The sequence below is a fragment of the Myotis brandtii genome, unplaced genomic scaffold (assembly GCF_000412655.1).
Source record: "Myotis brandtii unplaced genomic scaffold, ASM41265v1 scaffold387, whole genome shotgun sequence".
NCBI classification, from domain to species: Eukaryota; Metazoa; Chordata; class Mammalia; order Chiroptera; family Vespertilionidae; genus Myotis; species Myotis brandtii.
This window is the reverse complement of record NW_005364855.1, coordinates 341,822-347,098: the sequence shown is the minus strand read 5'-3', so window position 1 is coordinate 347,098 and position 5,277 is coordinate 341,822. Positions and strand designations below refer to the sequence as shown.

The 5,277-nt window shown below is 40.3% G+C and overlaps 1 protein-coding gene across 1 annotated transcript in view; it reads left to right on the top strand.

Moving 5' to 3' along the window:
• The window catches only part of KLF12 (Kruppel-like factor 12), a 449,138-nt gene that overhangs the window by 154,200 nt on the left and 289,661 nt on the right, over positions 1 to 5,277 (top strand). The gene's annotated exons all lie outside the window — the stretch shown is intronic.

The following is a 5,277-nucleotide window of genomic DNA, read 5'->3' as shown; positions in this document are numbered from 1 at the left end:
CAGGCTGGCCATGCCCCCATTGGGGTGAGGGTCCCTGCTGTGGGGTGTGGCCAGCCTGGGTGAGGGGCTGAGGGCCGTTTGCAGGCTGGCCATGCCTCCATCAGGGGTGAAGATCCCTGCTGGGGGCGTGGCCGGCCTCGGTGAGGGGCTGAGGGCCGTTTGCAGGCTGGCCATGCCTCCATCAGGGGTGAAGATCCTTGCTGGGGGCGGGGTGTGCCTGGGCAAGGGGCTGATGGCTGTTTGCAGGCTGGCCACACCCCCATGGGGTGGGGGTCCCTGCTGGGGGGAGTGGCTGGCTTGGGCGAGGGGCTAGGGCTGTTTGGGGGCAGTTTGCAGGCCAGCCAAACCCCTGGCTTTGTTCGGAAGGACATCCGGAAGTACTCTGGAAGGTCTCCTGGTCTAATTAGCATATTTCTCTTTTATTAGTATAGATGCTTTCTCTCTGCACACTACCTACTGTAAATAAAGTGATGTCTATTAAAAGTTTGAACATTCTTAAGAATTATTATTCTTTAACCTGTAATTGTGAATCATGAAATTGTGTATTTTATATGTAGATGTTACTTAGAATATTATTTTCTGTACTCCAAAACAGAAAATAAAGAAGTATTCTTTTCTGTTTATTGTGAGAGGCATATCTAAAATCAGATATTCTTATCAACATGATTTGCTGTCTACTATGGCCTATACCAAAAATATTTGAACACTATTTTGCTTTTCTATAGAAGATGATGTGTGTGCCATGGAAATCTGTGTGTCTCCTCAGCAGTAAGATAGATGTCTCATGCTGTACAAGTTCAGAAGTGGTATAGTAGTGTCACCTGTCACCTAGCAACAAGCTTAGTGCTTTGTGCCATTTCATTTAAGTGAAAACAGGTATGAAAATGTGGTACTTAGGTTTACATTTATCTCCAGAAATATTTAGATTAACCTTCAACTACCTTTAGTTCCCAAGATAACTCACCATGACAGATAAACAGAAATAACTTTGCATAAAAAAAGGCAACTTATATATCAGAGACCTTGATAGAGAGTAAGGCCAACATGGATCTGTTATATAATATCTCAGACTTAAGTGCCTGTTGAGTTCCCTAATCGGCTTTAAAAATTATAGCCACTGAAATGAATGTGTATATACAACCTTATTATTTGACTTTTTAAAAATCAGTGTTTGAAAACACAAGATCACAGCTAATGAAGCAGTGATTTGTAAAGCTGACTCTAGAAGACAGAATTGCGAATGGAGTTGCTGCATCAGCACCAGAATTCAATTTACTCGAAACAGAGCAACTAAATTACCTTTGTGCAGAGCGTGGAATACCCTGACTAGTCAGGTGTCTATAAACACCTTACAGCGTGCTTCTCCTTCTCTTGAAGATGCATAAAGCGATTCTCAGAGGAATTAGCAACTAGTGAACTTATGGGTCCTGAAGTATTTAGAAGGTATTAAACACTAACCTTTAAAGATTGAGAATAGATCATTTAGGATGTGATGAAGAGCCAGCGCCCTTTTACTACAGGGTAATATAGTGCTTGTACTCTGAGATAATTATTCCAAAGTAACTCCTTATTCATTAAACTGGGGAGTATGCACTTTCATCCTGGCCAAGGTCATTTCTGTTGTCTGGGGAACTCTTTAAATTCTAAAGGAAGCTGGCTGACCATGTGTGGCAATTTTAAAGGAAAAACAACAGAAAGTGAAGAATTTAGAAAATCATTCTCTATTGCTTATAGCTATTAAAGAGAAACAGGTGTAACAAGAATTTCTCCAGACTTAACACTAAAACATAAGTAGTTGGTTCTAGGCAGTAATAATTTTGCTTAAAAGTACATCTGAAATTCTTTTCAACATGTAAGAATTTACTTTTTTCTTATTTGTCATGTTTTTCATATAGAAATAAGTGACCAACCCTTTGCTTTTCTTCACCTGACAATGGAGAAATATTTTTGAATCCAGGAAAGGCAGGACCAAAACCATTTGCGATGAGTTTTTGATGAGGACAGTGAACTTTAAAACTTCTGTGCTTTGGGAAGATTTACTGGATAATTTCACAAGCCCATTTGGCAGAGCTAAGGAATCTCTTAATTAGGAGATTGATGAGATATTAACTTATTGGAAATGTGCCATTGTTTTATTATATATCATGGCCTGCGTTTGATGTGCATTTGGGGAACAACACAAAGGCCCCTTACTTAGCATGAATAAAATTAGAGATTCATCTGTCTGTCTTGTGGTCTTAATTTAGGGAATTCTTTTTCCTATTTAAACCCTGGGCTGTTGATTGAAGAGTGATTATTCTCATGTATGGCAGCACAGACTTGTATAGAATTACTTCAATTAGGGTAGGTGGGGTAGATAAAACAGGTATTATTTTGTTGTTGTTGTTAATCCTCACCCGAGGATATTTTTCCCATTGATTTTTAGAGAGATAGAGGGGGAGAGAGAGAGACATCAATGTAAGAGAGAGAGACATCAATTGGTTACTGCCTACACACACCCTGACCAGGGTCAAGGATAGAACCTGCAACCCAGGTACATGCCCTTGACCTGGAATCGAACCTGTGACCCTTTGGTGTGTAGGCAGACGCTCTATTTTCTGAGCCGTATTGGCCAGGGCTGCTGCTGTGGAGAAGGAAATTGGGCCTCCGAGAGGTTGAATGAGTTGCTTAAGATTACACAGCCAGTGGATGATGGAAGTGAGGCTAGGGCAGGTCTTTTCAACTCTGAACTGTGTCTTATTTACTGTCATTGGAGCTACTTAAAGTGTAGGTGCAGGATGGGAGCAGAGGCAGAGATGATCTTGAGTGCTCTCAGAGATGCTGGAAATAAATGGAAAACCATAGTGAGCATTGTACCAGCCTTTCTGCAGGTTTAAAACACACAGAGGTGTACATTTAAGTTAACCCACAAAGAGTTGTGCATTAAGATTTGGGATAAGGGGGTTTATAAGGACCCTGGCATCATGTAACTTATTACCTTGAATATAAAATTAACCTCTGATCATCACTGTCACATGGATCTTAAAATAGTTCATGTGTTCAACTCAGAGAACTGGTTTCAAAACAAATGCTATCATTAGGCTACTTTGTAAACCCCCAAATGCTGTGAAAATGTGTGATATTGTATTATGTGTTTATTTTAGTCTGCAGATTAATTGTAAAAAAAAAAAGGATTATATAATTAAGTCTATAGTTACTTGGGTAAGATATCCACAATTGACATAAAGGGGAGTTTTCTTTATTTTATTTTTCTTTCATTTCTCATTATTAGCTTCACTCTTTCGACAAATATTTATCGATCTCCTAAATTTTGTTAGGCCCTGTGCTGTGTATTGGGAAATAAAGGTGGGAACGGCACTGTGTTAATAGCACGTGTTTCTTTTCCTGGTGGGAATATAAATTGGTATAGTCTGTTTAAAAAGCAATTTGGTGATATTTTTTGACAGCCTAAACAAATTCATCTTATTTTGATCCAGTAATAATATAATTATGTTCTAAGGAAATAATGGTGCAGACTAGAGCCGCCAAGTGAAGGCTGACTGGCTGGGAGTGAGTGGTAGTGGAAACTCATGCTGGGCTCCACTCCCCGGTCCCGCTTTCTGATTAGGGTCTTTCTAGAGAGGGCATCCTTTCTGGTTGCACAAAGGGGTCGTCCAGGCTAACAGAGGCTCCGGCGTACACAAGATTTACATAGAAGGGTGTTTAGTTGTTGTCAGTAATAGCAACAGATCATAACCTATTAGACAATGGAGTATTATGTATCCCTACAATGGGGTATTATAAATTTTTGATTAAGCATTAATAAATTGGCTCGTGAAAACGCTCATGGCGTTTTAAAATGTGGAAAAAAAATTACACAACCACATTTTGAGATATAAGGAGCCAGAATGTAAGATTGAAGCCAGTTTTGAAGTACCGGTATATTCTGTTAAGAAGTTGGAACTGATTGATTTAGATATATTTTGAAGACTAGGAAGGACAATATGTGTTTGATAAGAACATGGTGGTTTAAATGACTTTCCAATTCTTTCAAGGGATTCCATATTATGGCTTCATAATGTAAAACAGAAGAATTATACTCTAAATTTCAAGAGAATATTTCTAGTCTGCCACTTGGTATTAAAATATTATATTTATATTATACTAGAGGCCTGGTGCATGAATTCGTGCATGGATGGGGTCTGGCTGGCCCGTCCCAATTGGAGCCAATCGGGCCAGGCTGGCCGGGAGGAGGGGACGCTGGAGGTTGGCAGGCCAGCCTTGCCAGTGGTCAGGGTGGAAGGGTGGGGCGATCAGGGGAGGAGCCATGGGCGGTTGGCGGGCCAGCCCTGCCCCCCTATTGGGGTCAGGGGGCTGGCCAGGGAGAGGGGCTGCAACTGGCCAGGGGGAGGGGCTGTGGGTGGTTGGCCGGCTGGCCCCATCCCCTGGTCAAACTCCCAGTCGAACTCCTGGTCTAACTCCCGGTTGAAGGGACAATTTGCATATTAGCCTTTTATTATATAGGATTGATTTTTTTAGTAATGTTTCCAGTAGTAGTAAAAGCTGTAGTATGCATTGGGATGTATGTTTTTGAGACATAAGAGACATATATAAGAGAGAGAGAGACAGACAGAGACAGGAATATATGTGTATGTGTATATATATCCATATATTGTGTGTGTGTGTGTGTGTGTGTGTGTATTTATTTACTTAAAACTGGGATAAAATTAAGGCCAGTTCCCCTTACCGGCTACACCCATGTGAATTCTAGTACATTTCCTTTAGGGTAGGGCCTTATGAGTGAGTGAACTCTTTCTTTTTGTTCAAATGTATGGAAATACATGCAGAGGAAACCTGGCCCAGTGCTGCAGTCCGGACATTGGCACAGAATGGCTAAGGACTCTAGGCGTGTCCCTTCTTGAATATAGTTCTAAATGGGGAAAAAAAAAAGTCAATTGCATCTAATAAGCTGGCTTAAGTGAATGCCAAAGAAAATTTGTCTCATGAAATGGAAATTCTGAAGCAAGTTACATAATGTTGAGGAAAAAAGACAAATAGGAGTATTTTCAAGATATATCCAAATGGGGCAAATGGTCCATTTTAATCAGAACTCTTCAATCCAACAATATTCAATTATATTTGGGAAGATCCAAATGGTCCTGGGGATTTGGAAGCTTTTGACCATATAAATATTTACTTTATATTTTCTTAATTTGTAAGAGGTGACATTTATTAACTTAGATCAGTTTTTATTTTTTAAAATAGTATTGGCCAACATGGAGCAGAGAGGAAGGGAGA